This window comes from Dendrobates tinctorius, unplaced genomic scaffold, assembly GCF_039654945.1.
Source record: "Dendrobates tinctorius isolate UK_male_01 unplaced genomic scaffold, ASM3965494v1 ptg000281l, whole genome shotgun sequence".
Lineage (NCBI taxonomy): Eukaryota > Metazoa > Chordata > Amphibia > Anura > Dendrobatidae > Dendrobates > Dendrobates tinctorius.
Genome location: NW_027361948.1, coordinates 4,179,662 through 4,197,658, shown reverse-complemented (window position 1 = coordinate 4,197,658; position 17,997 = coordinate 4,179,662). Strand labels below are relative to the sequence as shown.

At 46.1% G+C, this 17,997-nt stretch overlaps 1 long non-coding RNA gene across 1 annotated transcript in view; it reads left to right on the top strand.

Annotated features, from left to right (window-relative positions):
• Positions 1-17,997, top strand: part of LOC141072617 (uncharacterized) — a 129,677-nt gene that overhangs the window by 61,688 nt on the left and 49,992 nt on the right. The window lies entirely within an intron of this gene.

The following is a 17,997-nucleotide window of genomic DNA, read 5'->3' as shown; positions in this document are numbered from 1 at the left end:
GAGGATATTCTCTGTTGCTTCCATTACTTTTGGAGACTTATAACAAACCCCTATCAGTAATTTATTATTTTTCCCCCCTCCCCTTATCTCTACCCATAGGGACTCTACATTTTCATTAGATTCATATATATTATCACGAAGGATGGGTTTTAAGGATGATTTTACATATAAACACACGCCTCCCCCTCATTTATTTGTACGGTCATTTCTGAACAGACTATAGCCCTGTAAATTAACCGCCCAGTAATGGCTCTCGTCCAGCCATGTCTCAGATATCCCCATCATGTCATAATTATGTTCCAACAACATTAACTCCAATTCCTCCATTTTGTTGGCAAGGCTTCTGGCATTAGTATACATGCACTTTATGTATCTCTCTGTACCAATAGTGCAATAGTATCAAGTGCAGTTATCGTGTGCATGGAGGGTGTGGAGACAGATTAATAGTAAGGTGCAGATTCAGAATAATATTTGGAAGGAGGGAACAGGGCAAAGTTAGTTTACTGAGTAGTTGATGTGGTAGGCTTGTTTGAAGAGATGGGTTTTCAAAGCACGCTTGAATAGGTCGGGGCTAGGTATCAGTCTGATCATCTGGGGAAGTGCATTCCAGAGACCTGGAGCAGCACGAGAGAAGTCTTGGAGACGGAGGTGCGAGGTTCGGATTACGGGGGATGTTAGTTTTAGGTCATTTGTAGAATGGAGGGCACGTGTAGGGCGATAGACAGAGATGAGAGAGGAGATATAAGACGGTGCAGAACAGTGGAGAGCTTTTTTTTATATATATATATATATATTATATTTATATATATTTGTTTGTATAATGTTTTTTTAAACTAAAGTAGTAAACAAAAAAAATCGGAAATTTGTAAAAAAAAATTTGATTTGTGCTGCCATCTTCTGAGACCTGTAACGCTTTCATTTTATATAACTGGAGCTGCGTGAGTGCTTGTTTTGTGCATGCTGAGCTGACAATTTTGTTGATACCATTTTGTGGTAGATGAAATGTTTTCATTACTTATTAATAGAGTTGAGCGACTTTTGTTCTTTTATGGTCGAGTTTCGTTTCGTGAAACCCGACTTTTCCAAAAGTCGGGTCGAGCAAGATCAGCCAATTATAGGGAAAAGTCTGGGTCGTCCAGAAACACGAAACCCAATGTAAGTCAATGGGGAATAAAAGTCGGCAGTGAGAGGAGGACAGGAAACACACCTACAGTGCTCATTTGAATGCCAAAAGCATCAATTCTTCTTACTTAAGCTGGTCAACCTTAATTAACTTCATAATACAAGTTACGCACTGAAAAATGGTGGTTATTTGGCTAAAGTTAAGGGGGGTAGGGCTGGCTCCAGGTTTTCATGTGCCCTGGGCGAAAGAGCGCCCCTTTAACACATAATACCACAACTCATCATGCTCTGATACGGCAGAGAAATAGCGGTATAGTACAATGAAAAATACTTCACTTTTGACATCTCATGACGAGGCCCATCTATTTCTCCATACAGAATCATTGGTCCCATATAATGTTTGAAACAGTATATGATGAGCTCCACATCATGCTACAGTATATGTTGGCCCCCATGGATGAAGCTCCACTGTCTTATGGGCCCAAATAATGCTCCAAACATAATGGGCCCCATTTCTAATGCTCTAGTGTATAATGGGCCCTGTAAATGCTGCTCCAGTGTCTGATGTCCACCTTTGGAATGTTCCAGTGTATGGTGGGCCCCATCTATCATTCTCCAGAGTATAGTGCTCCCCAAAAATTGCTGTCCCAACATTGAAAACAATCAAATAAGTCTCCTCGCTAGGGAATCCCTGTACTAGTCTGGACTCCTCGTCGTCCCCATCTTCCATCTCACTGCACAGTATTTCAACCTTGCAAGTGCTGTGATCCTGAGCAAGCAGGGGGGGCCCACTCGTTGGCGATGGCACTGGCACAGGGCCCCTGATAGTACGGTGGTGTGTCTGATGGCGGGTGGGCCGAATTTGCACTTTCATCTGCAGCTTCCTCTTTGTCACCGTGTAAGATGGAACTGTATATGGGAAGGGTAACCTGAGTTTCATCAGGGTCAGATTCAGGCCGGGTAGCATGCGAGGGGAATGTAGTGGTCTGGGTCAATGTACCAGCAGATTCATCGAGCAGTGGCTGGGCATCAGTGCACTTGTGTCGCCCCCAGGAGTACGGTCGCCACAGTGGCATTACCTTCCTCCTAGGGAGTGTGATGTCATGCTTGGGAGCAACGAAGGATCTCTCTAGCAGGTTAACTGATTGGGCGGCGTTATTCCCACGAGTCATGACCCTCCAAACAGCGTTCATGAAGGCAAAGTGTTTGTTTTACGTGGGCAGTATGGTTGCAAAGCTGAACCTTAAAGGAATGTCCAGAAGGGCACCACCAGGAGTGGAGCCTACGGCGTAATTTGACTCAACACGGGCAACCTCAACCATGCCAGCTACAGAACAGATGCACACATTGCAAGCTTAATTCCGTTAACGAACGAGACTCCGTCATGCCCCGCGGTCCGAGTCTGGCTTACTAGAGGGACACGTGAGGCTCTGGCACATGAGATTGGCCAATAACTGGTGTGTGATGCCCTTACATGTCCGTGGCTGCATGTGCGCTACACTGAAAAGGCCAGCGTTTGTCGCTTACAGGTGCAGATAACCCGCTGAACAACGTTAGTGATGGGGATCACTGATTACAATTATTACTCGTGAACGATGATTTCCCAGTAAGTGCAGGTCAACCGCAGTTCCGGAATTAGGCCTAACCGTCATTCCTGAAAAAAATGAAAAACTTACGTGTGCAAACCACAGGTGCTGTAGCTTGCTTAACAGCTCGCCAGCCGTTCTCACGCCCAGTATGGGTTACACGTGATTGCACAAAGGTGAGAAAGGGTACCGTATCCCCGGATAACATGTATGGATAGCGTACACATTCAAAATATATGTCTATACATCAGGAGGCAGGCTCAGACGGTGTTAGGCCCAGTATGGCTTGCACGTGATTGCACAAAGGTGAGAAAGGGTACCGTATCCCCGGATAACATGTATGGATAGCGTACACATTCAAAATATATGTCTATACATCAGGAGGCAGGCTCAGACGGTGTTAGGCCCAGTATGGCTTGCAAGTGATTGCACAAAGGTGAGAAAGGGTACCGTATCCCCGGATAACATGTATGGATAGCGTACACATTCAAAAGATATGTCTATACATCAGGAGGCAGGCTCAGACGGTGTTAGGCCCAGTATGGATTGCACGTGATTGCACAAAGGTGAGAAAGGGTACCGTAATCCCGGATAACATGTATGGATAGCGTACACATTCAAAATATATGTCTATACATCAGGAGGCAGGCTCAGATGGTGTCAGGCACAGTATGGATTTGACGGCCCAGACTACACAGCGGAGGAGCAGGGAGAGGTAAAGATTGCAAATGCTGGGGCCCTGCCTAAGCAAGGGGGGCCCACTCGTGGGCGTCGGTACTGGCACTCGGCCCCTCATAGTACGGCGGTGTGTCTGACGGCGGGTGTGCACCACCACTGTCAGAGACACTTGATTGCACTATGAGGGACCCTGTGCCAGTGCCCGCACCCAAGAGTCGGCCTACCCACCTGTCCAGGGCAGCGGCACTCGCACGGTGTCGTGCGCTAGGTGGTGACCCCGGCCATGGGGGGGGCAGCACAGTTAGGGAGTTTTAGAAAGTGGCATATGCTGATGTTGGACATTCAGCTGATGCAAAAGGCGAAATAGGTCAAGTCCCAGGAAGAAGTGGACCAAAGCAAGCCATTTTTCTGTCACCCTATGTGTCATCAGGGGAAGGTGGGACAAAATTCTTGGAAACCCATGCATGGTTCATTTTAATGAAGGTTAGATCATCCATATTTTGGGTTGACAGACGGGTCATTTTTTCTGTCAGGATTGATCCAGCTGCACTGAAGACTCTTTCCGATAGCACACTTGCAGCTGGGCAAGAGAGCTCCTGTAAGGCATATTGTGCCAATTCAGGCCAGGTGTCCAGTTTAGCAGCCCAATAGTCAAAGGGGAATGACCTGTGTGGGAGAACATCGATATGGGAGGAAAAGTAGTTTGTAACCATAGTTGACAACTGCTGTCTCCTGTCACTTTCCATCGATGCTGTATTACCAGTTGTGTGAGCGGTACTTGAAAAATCAGTCCACAACATTGTCATGAAACCCCTGTCTCCAACGCCATTTCTGCTGTGTGCACCATGAACACCTCTGCCAAGCTGCCCCCAGCCCGTACGGCTCGTGTGAGAACCATCACCGCTGCTGTGTGCTGGGAATGCCTCAAGCAACCGATTTACCAGAGTTGCTTGTTTATTAGCCAATATTAGGTCAAGGTTCTCCTGTGGCATGATGTTTTGTAATTTGCCTTTATAGCGTGGATCCAGGATGCTGGCCAACCAGTAGTCATCATCGTTCATCATTTTGGCAATGTGGGGGTCTCTTTTTAGGATCCGCAAGGCATAGTCTGACATGTGAGCCAATGTTCCCGGTGTCAATGATGCACTGTGAGTGCTGGTTGGAGGAGCACTTTCTGGCAAATTCACATCCCTCCAGTCACGCACAAACCCTGTACCAGACCTTGCCACGCCAACATTTTCACTTGCCCCACGAGATGCAGCCTCCTCCCCTAAGTAATCATCCCCATCATCATCCTCCTCCTCCTCTTCTTCCTCCAACTCGTCCAGGAGAGGTCCCTGAGCAGACAATGGCTGAATGTCATCAAGGATTCCCTCCACCTCTTCCTCCTCATCAACATTGGCTGCAGACGCCTGCTCCTTAAGGTGCGTCAAAGTTTGCATGAGCAGACGCATAAGTGTGATGCTCATGCTTAGGATGGCGTCGTCTGCGCTTACCAGCCGTGTGCATTCCTCAAAACACTGAAGGACTTTACAGAGGTCTTTCAGCTTCGACCACTGCACACCTGTCAACTCCATGTCTGCTCTCAAAGTGCCTGGCCGTGTATCCTCCCACAAATGCATTATGGCCTGCCTCTGCTCGCACAGCCGCTCCACCATGTGCAGGGTGGAGTTCCACCTTGTTGCAATGTCGATAATGAGGCGGTGGTTGGGAAGGTGGAGCAATCGCTGCAGCTTCTGCATACGAACGGAGTGTACAGGCGACCGGCGGATGTGCGCGCACAGTCTTCGCACCTTCTGGAGCAGGGCTGTTAACTCCGGATAATTTTTGAGGAAGCACTGCACCACCAGGTTCAAGGTGTGAGCCAAGCAAGGTATGTGGCTGAGTTTTGAAAGGGCTATGGCTGCCACAAAATTACGGCCGTTATCACTAACTACCTTGCCTGCCTCAAGATGTACACTGCCCAGCCATGACTCAGTTTGTCGCTTCAAGTACTCGGCCAGCAACTCGGCGGTGTGTCTGTCGCCCAAACACATCATCTGCAACACAGCCTGTTGACGCTTTCCACTAGCTGCTCGATAGGGGGACACCTCGTGTGCAACAGTGGCAGCTGCAGATGGAGTGCTCGTATGACTGCGCTCTGTGGACGAGCTTTCGCTTCTGGAGGAGGAGGAGGGTGGAACGCCTACAGCCAACTGTTTCCTATACCGTGGGCTAGGCAGCACTGTCCCACCACCGCTGTCCCCTGTGGACCCTGCATCCACCACATTAACCCAGTGCGCAGTGATGGACACGTAACGGCCCTGGCCATGCTAACTGGACCATGCATCAGTTGTGAGGTGCACCTTTCCACTCACTGACTGCTTGAGTGCATGGACAATGCGGTCTTTCACATGATGGTGGAGGGATGGGATGGCTTTGCGAGAGAAGAAGTGGAGAATGGGTAGGTCATAGCGTGGTACTGCATAGGCCATGAGTTCGCGGAAAGCTGCGCTTTCCACCAACCGATAGGGCATCATCTCAAACGAGATTAGTTTGGCAATGTGGGCGTTAAAACCCAGTGTACGCGGATGAGAGACTGAGTACTTTCTTGACCTACTCATAGTGTCTGGGAGGGTGAGCTGGACTTGAGAGCTGCATATGGTAGAAGTAGCGGTGGACAGGGCAGACAGAGAGAGGGTTGATGATGGTGATGGAGTTGGTGTTCTTTCTGATGGCCTAGATTCAGTATTTCGTTGATATAACAGTGGGATTCCCTGACTGCTGTGGCCTTGCAACGACACCTCAACATTTGCTGCTGTGCTAACCGGTGGGCTTACAGTGGGGGAAACAATGTAGCGTTGCTGACTACCTTCTTTGTGATCAGTTGCACATGTGGCACTTGAGGTTTGGTGTTGTGTCCACGCTTGCAAGTGCATGCTGGTTAAATGTCTAAGCATGCAACTGGTATTCAAATTTTTCTGATTTTTCCCTCGGCTAAAGGTCTTTGCGCACTTCTTACAGATAACCTTGGCCTGATCATGAGGATTTTGTTCAAAAAACTGCCACACTGCACTCTTCCTACTTTGGCAGACATTTTGCGGCCTAGCACGCTGTGATGTTTTGACCCTCTGGACAAGCTGTCCAGCAACTCTTTTGATTTTTGGAACCTGTCTTTGGAGTGCTCCGGGCCTGCCAGATAACAGCTGTTGCGATGTTGATGTCTGCTGTGGATGCTCCTCATCTGAGCTATTGGAAGCAGCACCCTCTTCCCCCAATGGATGCCAATCTGGGTCAACAACTGGGTCATCCATCACCTCCTCTTCAATGTCATGTGCACCTTCCTCTGTGTCACCGTGTATGGTGGTATAGTGTGCGGGAAGGGGCACCTGAGTCTCATCAGGGTCAGAATCTGGCTCTGTACACTGCGAGGACAATGTAGTGCTCTGAGTGAATGTACCAGCAGAATCATCTATCAGCGGCTGTGCATCAGTGCACTCCATGTCAGATTCATCTTGGCCTGGGTAATTCACCATTTCACTTGATAATCCAGGGATAGTATGTGAAAACAGCTCCATGGAGTAATCAGTAGTATGGCCTGCGTCATCCTTCAATCTTGGCTGTGGTGAAGGACACAAGGAAAGGTGTGGTTCATGAACATGAGCCTCCAATGACGACTCAGTGCTTTTACTTTTTACAACTGAAGAAGAGGAGGCGATAGAGCTGGAGGCTGAGTCAGCAATGTAAGACAAAACTTTTTCCTGATGCTCTGGCTTTAAAAGCGGTTTGCCAACTCCTAGAAAACTAAGCCTTCGAAGCCTTATGGAGCCAGACGATGACGCAGGCTCAACACCTCCTGCATTCGGTCCTATTTTGCTTTTGCCACTACCATCAGATCCACCACCAACACCATCATTACCAGCTGCCAACCCCCGCCCAATTCCACGGCCTCTTCCACCAGCCTTCCTCATTTTTGGTAGAAATGTAGACAAAATCCAACAAACTATATAGTAATGTAAAACAAGGTACAAGGTGTCTATAGGACAGGGGAGATTTAGATTTTCTGCACACACTAGTGGACACTGGACACTTTTGGATTGTGTGAGGCCCACTTAATATCAGAGCGCTATGTCACAGGCTCGATGGCTCAGGTGTGAAAAAAGTGACTACAGGATAAGGGAGATTTTGAATTTCTGCAGACACTTGTGGACACTGGACACTTGGATTGTGTGAGGCCCACTGAATATCACAGCGCTATGTCACAGGCTCGATGGCACAGGTGTGAAAAAAGTGACTACAGGATAAGGGAGATTTTGAATTTCTGTGAGATTTTGAATTTCTGCAGACACTTGTGGACACTGGACACTTGGATTGTGTGAGGCCCACTGAATATCACAGCGCTATGTCACAGGCCCGATGGCACAGGTGTGAAAAAAGTGACTACAGGATAAGGGAGATTTAGATTTTCTGCAGACACTTGTGGACACTGGACACTTGGATTGTGTGAGGCCCACTGAATATCACAGTGCTATGTCACAGGCTAGATGGCACAGGTGTGAAAAAAGTGACTACAGGATAAGGGAGATTTTGAATTTCTGCAGACACTTGTGGACACTGGACACTTGGATTGTGTGAGGCCCACTGAATATCACAGCGCTATGTCACAGGCTCGATGGCACAGGTGTGAAAAAAGTGACTACAGGATAAGGGAGATTTTGAATTTCTGCAGACACTTGTGGACACTGGACACTTTTGGATTGGGTGAGGCCCACTGAATATCAGAGCGCTATGTCACAGGCTCGATGGCACAGGTGTGAAAAAAGTGACTACAGGATAAGGGAGATTTTGAATTTCTGCAGACACTGGACACTTTTGGATTGTGTGAGGCCCAATGAATATCAGAGCGCTATGTCACAGGCTCGATGCAGCAGGTGTGAAAAAAGTGACTACAGGATAAGGGAGATTTTGAATTTCTGCAGACACTTGTGGACACTGGACACTTTTGGATTGGGTGAGGCCCACTGAATATCAGAGCGCTATGTCACAGGCTCGATGGCACAGGTGTGAAAAAAGTGAATTGTAGAATTGGGCAGAATAGGAATCTCCCTAGAGTGTAGGTCTGTAAGAACGGAACAAGTCCTCCACAGTGACACAGATAGCTTCACTGTGGCTGTGATAACAGCCGTTACACGGTACTGTGTGAGGAGCGTACACCGCTGTATGGTGTGAATAAATGCATGCTCAGTACCTTAGCAGGACAAAAAAAAAATTGGGATTGCTTTTAAAAAAGCAGTTTGCAGAGCAGTGGGGAAACAGCAATGCAGCAGTCAGGAAGCCTTAGAAGGCAGCCTAACAACCAACACCGCTGATCCACCACAATATAGCCTCCCCTTGCACTGCACACACAGTGACTGGTGTGTTGCACAGGCAAAATCGCTAGCAGCAGAAGCAGTTTTTTTTTCTTCTTCCCTGCCTAACGCTCTCCCTACAGAATCAGCAACCTCTCCCTATGCTAAGATCGGCAGAAGTAAGATGGTGGTCGGCGTGCACGCCCTTTTATAACCCCTGTGACGCCCACCAAAGCAAGACTTGCATGCCCTTCTGAAAGATGGTGGCGACCCCTGCCTATGTCATCACGTTGCCCACAGTGTCCGTGGATCCTGATTGGCTGAAAAAGAGCGCTAAACAAACTTTTGAAACGCGACTTTGGCGCGTAAGTCGCTGACCTCGTGGCCGACCTCATCCTAGGGTCGGGTTTCGTTTCATGAAACCCGACTTTGCCAAAAGTCGGCGACTTTTGAAATTGTTCAACCCGTTTCGCTCAACTCTACTTATTAATGAATTTCTGATGTTGTGGGGACTGAAAAACAGCAATTTCGGTGTTTCTATATATTGTTCACTCTAAGATGCACTTTTTTACCCCAAATTTGGGGGGGAAATGGGGTGTGGCTTATAATCCAAATATCACTTACCAGAGGTGTGTAACTGGTGGAGCAGGGTCCCAGGAGGCAGGGTTGCTGCTGCAGGAAGCTGGCGGCAGGAGTGGGATGATGCTGTGAGCCCTGGGCTGGGAGGTGGGGGTGTTCGGCAGGGCAAAGCTGTGGCAGGCTACGGGCTTACAGATAATGTCAATAGAGTCCCCGTACTTCCCATTATTTTCACTGGGTGTACTTCGGGAAAACGGCCATCAGAGGCGATTAAGATCTCGACTCCCAAGATCATGTCACCTGAGATCTCGGCTCCCCCGAGTAAAAGTACCACCATTTCATTAAAAAAAATGTTTCTCCTATTTTCCTCCCAAAAATTTGTGATTGTGTCTTATGGTTCACAAAATACGGTAGTTAATTTTGTATTTTTAAAGCTCGGTCTTCACTGGATTGCCGTAATGGCAAGCACCTTCAGCAAGCACCAGTTGCAATGACATCGTGCAGTCACATTGTTGGGGGCTAGGGGGTGCAAAGAATGTCAGAAATTGACAGCAGCATTTACCTGGATTATTCTGTGAAAAACTTAAAGTTTGCAATCAGTGTGAGTAACTGTAGGCTTGTGAATCCCCACATCATGTGCTGGGCGCTGTGATGATTCTCCAGTGTCAGCATCAGGAATTGTGGTCATGTGACCGCAAGTATGCAAAATGCATACTCTCTACCACAATCCAACTAGTTGGGCGTGGGCTCACACAATGCAAGTGTATTGAGCGAGGCCGAAAACAGTCTAGTTGGATGTAGCAGGGAGTATGCCCTGATTACAGCACATTGACTTAAACTGTCTGAAGCTGACCTAAAAGGCAGAAAACTCAATGTGTGCTTTGTAGTATCTTCATTCCAGCATGGGCCACAGTAAAATAGAATAAGAGGTAAAACAACAGAAAATGTAATAAAATTTATAAAAAATTTACATTTTGTTCTGTGAGACAGTGAAGGGAATCATATATGAGGGTCTTTATGTGTTCCGCAGGATGTGCATAGAAACATACTAAACCCACTGAAGACTGAAGAGCATAGTAATTACAGCAACAGCTGTGGTTACAATGCAAAATAAAAGAATACCTGACATGGACTTTTTTTGTAGATGTCTGTAAGATTGTAGTGGGATGGATCTCTCCCTCCACACCGGGACTTAGGAGTGGCCCATGTCTATGATTCCCATTTAAACTTTCAGTTAAGGTTTGGGTGTGTCATTATTGAGTTTTGCAAACAATAAAGCAGGAGGCTCTGTGCAGGCCTGTCCTGTGTGAAACTACACACAGACCAGAGACTTGAGCAAGCAATTACTGCACCCATGGATTATAAAATTGCGCATTCGTCCATGGCAGTGGACTGACAGGTACATTCTGGCTGCGGACCGGAGGATAAAGTTTTGGATTTGTTTGTAAGTTCGACAATAAAGACTTTTCAGTTGAACTTTCATGGGTCCTGCCTCATTGCCGCATGGACACTAAAGCCACTGACTTACAGTTTAAATGTGCTAATCTCATGTCAATATGTTTCTAGGAGAAACTTCATGTTAAAGGGGTTGTCGACTACTTGGACAACTTCTTCACAATATTCAATGTCACAAGATCTCTGCTGCCAATCAGCACCGCTTTACTCTACACTCCTCTGAATGAAAATGACATCCGGAGGAAGTGAGAGCTGTGACTGCTCTCTCACTTCCCCAGATTTCTTATTTGTCCAAAGGATCGGAGAGTGGAATGTGTTGTGAGTTCATTTTACCCTTCGTCACTGAGGTCTGGTGAACTCCCTATTCTGGTAAAGGAAGGTAATGAGCCTGATTATCAGGCACCTGAGCCTAATGATGATGACTGGCTGAGTGGAGTCACGGACTGGATATAAGGCTGCCGACGCCCTTCTGCCCTGCGGGTGATTTCTCTGTGGACTTCTAGGACACCAGTCTGATTCCTGCTCCTCTAAAGCTAAGTTTTCTGCTTTGCCTGTTAGCATTTGCGTTTTGTTTTTGTTTTCCTTGCTTTTCTGGATTCTGCCATTCCCTGCTGGGGTGAGCTGAATCTCCTTTTGCCGGTTGCTCTGTCTTCAGAATATTCCTGAGTACTGACATAGCTTTTTTGAAGCCTAGCGTCTTCAGGGCCTTTTTCACTGTCAGTTTGTTGGCTCTTATTTTCATAGGGTTTTTCACGGATTGCAGACAGCAGCCTTCCTGTCCTTTCCTATCTAGTTAGCTTGGGCCCTGTCTTTGCTCAGTCTATCTTTCTGTCTGTGTTAGTGTTTTCATCTTGCTTCACCGTCATTATATGTTGGGGGCTGTCTATTGCTTTGGGGTCTGCTCTGGGGCAGTTCAGATTTCCCCTTTCTTTAGGCCTATTTAATTCTCCAGCTGTGATCGAGGGGTCTAGGGCATCGTAGGAACCCCCCACGGCTACTGTTGGTTGTTGTGGATAGGATCGGGGGTCTGCAACTTCTCTGGTTTTCTGGACTTAGCTAGCCATACCGCAGATTCTAGTGTACTCAATAGCAGGAAAGAATTGTGTTTAAAAAAAAAAAAAAAAGTGTGTGTATATTCTTTCCTCTTTATCTCTGAGGCCTTAGGGGGAATTTTTTTTCTCTCAATGGAGATAAAGCAATTGTCTGTGTGGAGCAGCTCGCTGCGGAAGTGCGGGGAATTTCCGCCTACCTTGCTCGTTCGCATGCTGTTGAACCAAAGATCCCTACACCTGATGTATTTTTTGGGGATCGATCTAAATTTTTGAGTTTCAAAAATAATTGTAAATTATTTTTTGCCTTGAAGCTTAACTTGTCAGGGAGCTCCGTGCAGCAGGTTAAAATTGTCATCTCTTTGCTGCGTGGCGATCCCCAGGATTGGGCGTTTTCTTTGAAACCAGATGATCCTATTCTGACTAATGTGAACGCGTTCTTTCAAGCTTTGTGGTTGTTGTATGACGAACCTAATGCTATTGATCAGGCTGAAAAGACCCTGTTGGCATTGAACCAGGGTCAAGATTCTGCAGAGTTGTACTGTCAAAAGTTCCGAAAGTGGGCGGTCCTTACTACCTGGAATGATAATGCCTTGGCTGCTCTCTTTCGGAAGGGTTTGTCAGAAGCCGTAAAAGATACTATGGTGGGATTTCCTGTTCCCTCTGGTCTGGACGATTCTATGTCATTAGCCATTCAGGTTGATCGGCGTTTACGTGAACGCAGGATTGCATGAGAGGTGTTGCCACTGGTTGAACAGTCGTCTGAACCTATGAAATGTGATAGAGTTTTGTCTAAGGCGCAACGTCAGGAGTTCAGAAGGCGTAATAAGCTGTGTTTTTTTCTGTGGAGATGCCTCACATATTATTTCTGTTTGTCCTAAACGAGAGAAACGCTTTGCACACACGTTTTCTGTTGGTGGTGTTCAACCTAAGTTTCTTCTGGCAATTACTCTGATCTGCTCCCTGTCCACATTTTCCGCCAAGGCTTTTGTGGATTCGGGAGCAGCGCTAAACCTAATGGACTTGAATTTTGCTAAACATTGTGGATTTCCGATGACACCTCTGCAGACGCCTATCCCTTTGAGGGGGATTGATGCTACTCCTTTGGCTAAAAATAAACCTCAGTTTTGGACCCAGGTGGTCATGCGGGTCACCCCAGACCATCAAGAAAATTGCAGATTTTTGGTGTTGCATGGTCTGCATGATGCCGTTGTTCTGGGGTTTCCCTGGTTGCAAATTCATAATCCAGTTTTGGATTGGAAATCTGTGTCTGTGGTGAGTTGGGGTTGTCGATGTGCCTTTAGTGAGGCTCCGGTTTTTTCCACCTCTCCTCAGTTGCATGATGTTCTTGACTATTTGGCGGACTTTTATGATGTCTTTAGTGAGAATGAGTCTGCGTCCTTGCCTCCCCATAGGCGTTATGACTGTGCAATTGAACTAAGCCCGGGGTGTAAATTTCCCAAGGGTCGGCTCTTCAATTTATCTGTACCCGAGCACGAGGCTATGCGGTCCTATATTAAGGAGGCGTTGGAGAAGGGTCATATTAGACCATCCTCTTCACCCTTAGGTGCCGGTTTTTTTTTTGTGACCAAAAAGGATGGTTCTTTAAGGCCTTGTATTGATTATCGTGCCCTCAATAAAATTACTATTAAATATCAGTATCCGTTACCCCTGATTTCGGATCTATTCTCTAGAGTCAGAGGTGCTTGCTGGTTTACCAAGCTTGACCTCAGGGGGGCGTATAATCTTATCCGCATTAAGCAGGGGGATGAATGGAAGATGGCGTTTAATACTCCGGAGGGACATTTTGAGTACCTGGTGATGCCTTTTGGGCTCACTAATGCCCCTTCTGTCTTCCAGTGCTTCATGAACGATATTTTCCGAGACTTTGTCGATAAATTTTTAATTATCTACCTGGATGATATTTTGATCTTCTCCAAGGATTGGGATTCTCATGTGGAACATATTCGGACTGTGTTCCGGATCTTGAGGGAGAATTCCCTGTATGTCAAAGTATCGAAATGCCTTTTTGGAGTACAGAGGATTTCTTTTTTGGGATTTATTTTGTCTCCGTCAACTATTGAAATGGACCCAGCCAAGTTTCAGGCCATTTATGATTGGGTTCAGCCCACTTCTTTGAAGGCCCTCCAGAAGTTTTTGGGTTTTGCTAATTTTTATCGGAAATTTATAGCAAAATTTTCTGGTATTGCCAAGCCATTGACTGATCTGACTAAGAAGGGTGCTGATGTGTTGAATTGGTCTCCGGAGGCTGTTGCTTCCTTTCAGGAGCTTAAGCGAAGATTTACCTCCGCCCCGGTTTTGCGGCAACCTGATGTCTCACTCCCGTTCCAGGTAGAGGTGGATGCTTCTGAGATTGGTGCAGGAGTTGTTTTGTCCCAAAAGGATCCTGTAACATCTAAAATGAATCCCTGTGCTTTCTTTTCCCAAAAGTTCTCTCCATCTGAACGTAACTATGATGTGGGGAATCGGGAACTGTTGGCCATGAAATGGGCATTTGAGGAGTGGAGACATTGGTTGGAGGGAGATAAACATCAAGTTGTGGTCCTCACTGACCACAAGAATTTGATTTACCTAGAGTCGGCTAAACGCCTGAACCCTAGACAGGCTAGGTGGGCCTTGTTTTTTACACGTTTTGATTTTGTGGTCTCTTTTCTTCCTGGAACTAAGAATGTCAAGGCAGACACCCTCTCTAGGAGTTTCTTTGCTTATTCTCCTGTGGTGACCAAGCCTGCTACCATCTTAGGCAAAGGGGTAGTTCTTTCTGCTATCTCGCCCGATTTGAGACTTGCTCTGCAAGAGTTCCAGGAGGACAAACCTGAGCGTTGTCCCAGTGGAAAGTTGTATGTTCCTGACCAGTGGAAGAAGAGAGTGATGTCTGAAGTTCATTGCTCTGCATTGGCTGGTCATCCAGGTATTTTTGGTACTAGAGATCTGGTGAGTCGCTCTTTTTGGTGGCCCACCTTGTCTCATGATGTCAGGAATATTGTGCAGTCCTGTGGGACTTGCTCCCGGTCTAAATCTTGATCTCGCTCTAGTGGGTTGTTGATGCCTTTGCCGGTCCCCAGGAGGCCATGGACCCATATTTCAATGGATTTCATCTCTGATATGCCGGTCTCTCAAAGAATGACTGTTATTTGGGTGATTTGTGATAGGTTCTCTAAGATGGTTCATCTTGTACCACTCCCTAAGTTGCCATCTTCCTCTGAGTTGGTGCCTCTGTTTTTGCAACAGGTGGTTCGCTTGCACGGGATTCCTGAGAACATTGTATCTGATAGAGGAGTTCAGTTTGTGTCTAGATTTTGGAGGACCTTCTGTTCCAAGCTGGGAATTCAGTTGTCCTTCTCCTCTGCTTTTCACCCTCTGACCAATGGGCAGACAGAGAGAACAAACCAGACCTTGGAGTCGTATTTGAGATGTTTTATTTCCGCTGATCAGGATGATTGGATTTCATTTTTGCCCTTGGCCGAATTTGCTTTAAATAATAGAGCTAGTTCTGCCACTTTGATGTCACCTTTTTTTTGTAACTTTGGGTTTCATTCTCGATTTTCTTCAGGGCAGGTGGAGCCTTCTGCCTGCCCAGGTGTAGACACTGTGGTGGAGAGAATGCACCAGATCTGGGATCAAGTGGTGGATAAGTTATCTCTCTCCCAGGAAAATGCCCAGCGGTTTTCCATTCGACATAGTACCATTGGTCCCCAGTTTAAGATTGGTGATATGGTGTGGTTATCATCAAAAAATATTGCTATGAAGGTGGCTTCTCCTAAGTTTAAGCCTAGATTTATTGGACCTTACAAGATTTTGGAGATTATTAATCCGGTCTCTTTTCGTTTGGCTCTTCCTGTCACATTTAAAATCCATAATGTGTTCCATAAGTCCTTGTTGAAGAGGTTTGTTGAACCAGTTGTTCGTTATGGTCAGGAGGATAATTCCTGGGTCTCTGCCTCTGATATTCATGCCAAAAGATTGGTGCGTGCCTTTCATCGGGCTCACCCTGATTGCCCTGGTGGCGTGGTTGAGGGTTCGGTGTCCCCTCCTCAAGGGGGAAGTACTGTTGTGAGTTCATTTTCCCCTTCGTCACTGAGGTCTGGTGAACTCCCTATTCTGGTAAAGGAAGGTAATGAGCCTGATTATCGGGCACCTGAGCCTAATGAGGATGACTGGCTGAGTGGAGTCACGGACTGGATATAAGGCTGCCGACGCCCTTCTGCCCTGCGGGTGATTTCTCTGTGGACTTCTAGGACACCAGTCTGATTCCTGCTCCTCTAAAGCTAAGTTTTCTGCTTTGCCTGTTAGCATTTGCGTTTTGTTTTTGTTTTCCTTGCTTTTCTGGATTCTGCCATTCCCTGCTGGGGTGAGCTGAATCTCCTTTTGCCGGTTGCTCTGTCTTCAGAATATTCCTGAGTACTGACATAGCTTTTTTGAAGCCTAGCGTCTTCAGGGCCTTTTTCACTGTCAGTTTGTTGGCTCTTATTTTCATAGGGTTTTTCACGGATTGCAGACAGCAGCCTTCCTGTCCTTTCCTATCTAGTTAGCTTGGGCCCCATCTTTGCTCAGTCTATTTTTCTGTCTGTGTTAGTGTTTTCATCTTGCTTCACCGTCATTATATGTTGGGGGCTGCCTATTGCTTTGGGGTCTGCTCTGGGGCAGTTCAGATTTCCCCTTTCTTTCTTTACGCCTATTTAATTCTCCGGCTGTGATCGAGGGGTCTAGGGCATCGTAGGAACCCCCCACGGCTACTGTTAGTTGTTGTGGATAGGATCAGGGGTCTGCAATCCGATAGCTGCCAACCTCTCTGGTTTTCTGGACTTAGCTAGCAATTCTGTTTTTACCTCCTACGGTGACTCAATCATAACAGGAATGTCTGCTGATTGTCCGAAGGCATTGCATGACATACCAATGTCATACAAACTCCAGGAGGGCCAGTGCCAAAATCGCTGGAATGGCGCCCACAAAGGAGGTGAGAATAGCTGTTATTATTTTATAAGGGGGAACAGTGTTCTCCTCCTGCACTTGTTAGTGTAGACTGCACTGTATTTCTGTTCCCAAAATGATAGCTTGGGTAGCCATGTACATCAGCTTCGCTTTTAAAATTTAGATCGTTGAATGAAATACACTGGAAATTGGCAGCAAGAGTAAAACAATAAGTTTATCTTTTTCTCAAGTTAATGTAGAAAGTAAAACTTCGGCATCTAGCCCAATATAGCAGAAGAAGCATGGTAAATATATTCCACATTGCATGCATACTGGATGGCAGAGATAGATGGAGCTGTTACTGTCAGGAGAGCTGGACCTTATCGGCATTCTGAGGGAAGAAAATGAGAAATGCTAACAAGCACGTTTTACGAAATGCTGATAGAGAACGAGATGCAAATTTTGTAATACTAAGAGTTGTTTTAAAACACTTTGCGGCTGCATTAGTAACCACCATTATAATGAAAATAAATGTATTATTAATTTGCTGGGTTGATGTTTCTAAGCATGGAGGCTCATGTTCACTAAGTGATGCTCTGCTTGTAAATAAGGCTGGCTAAAGTTTGGAGAATTTATATTACTTACAATATATGTAAAGCACACACTAATAGCAGCACAAAGTTCTGTTAATTCTTTGAGAGACTGTCATTCTGACCAGTGACTTCAGTAGATAGAAATCTTTGTTTCTGAAGATGAGCTTCTTGCATTCTTTGCATATGTTTGTTATGCCATCAAGCACATTTGTGACCACCTAAGGCCTACACTAAGGCTTCATTGAGACATCTATTTTTCACACGTGTCCTATCCATGTTTTCTTCACAGACTACACTCTCAGTCTAGAGCAGTTCACATGTCTTTGTATTTCATGGATCAAAATTACTGATACAGGTCTATGGGTCTGTGAAAATGACAGCACATGGATGCCTTTGATGTACGATGTGCCTCGTATAATAAGTCTGCTGTCCATGATTAACATTGTAAAGGATAGGAGAAGCTTTGAATTTTATTTACTTTTTTCATACGTGAAAATCAATTATTAAACCCTGGTGGTAAAAACGGACCGCTAATGAAAACTGGACGAAAAACACTGATGGCACTTGAAGTGTTTTGAAAAATCACTGATGCCTCTACTTAGTCTGTAAAGGGGCAATCCATATTAGACAAAATTACACCTTTTCCACTGGGTAGAAGATAATTATTAGATCAGTG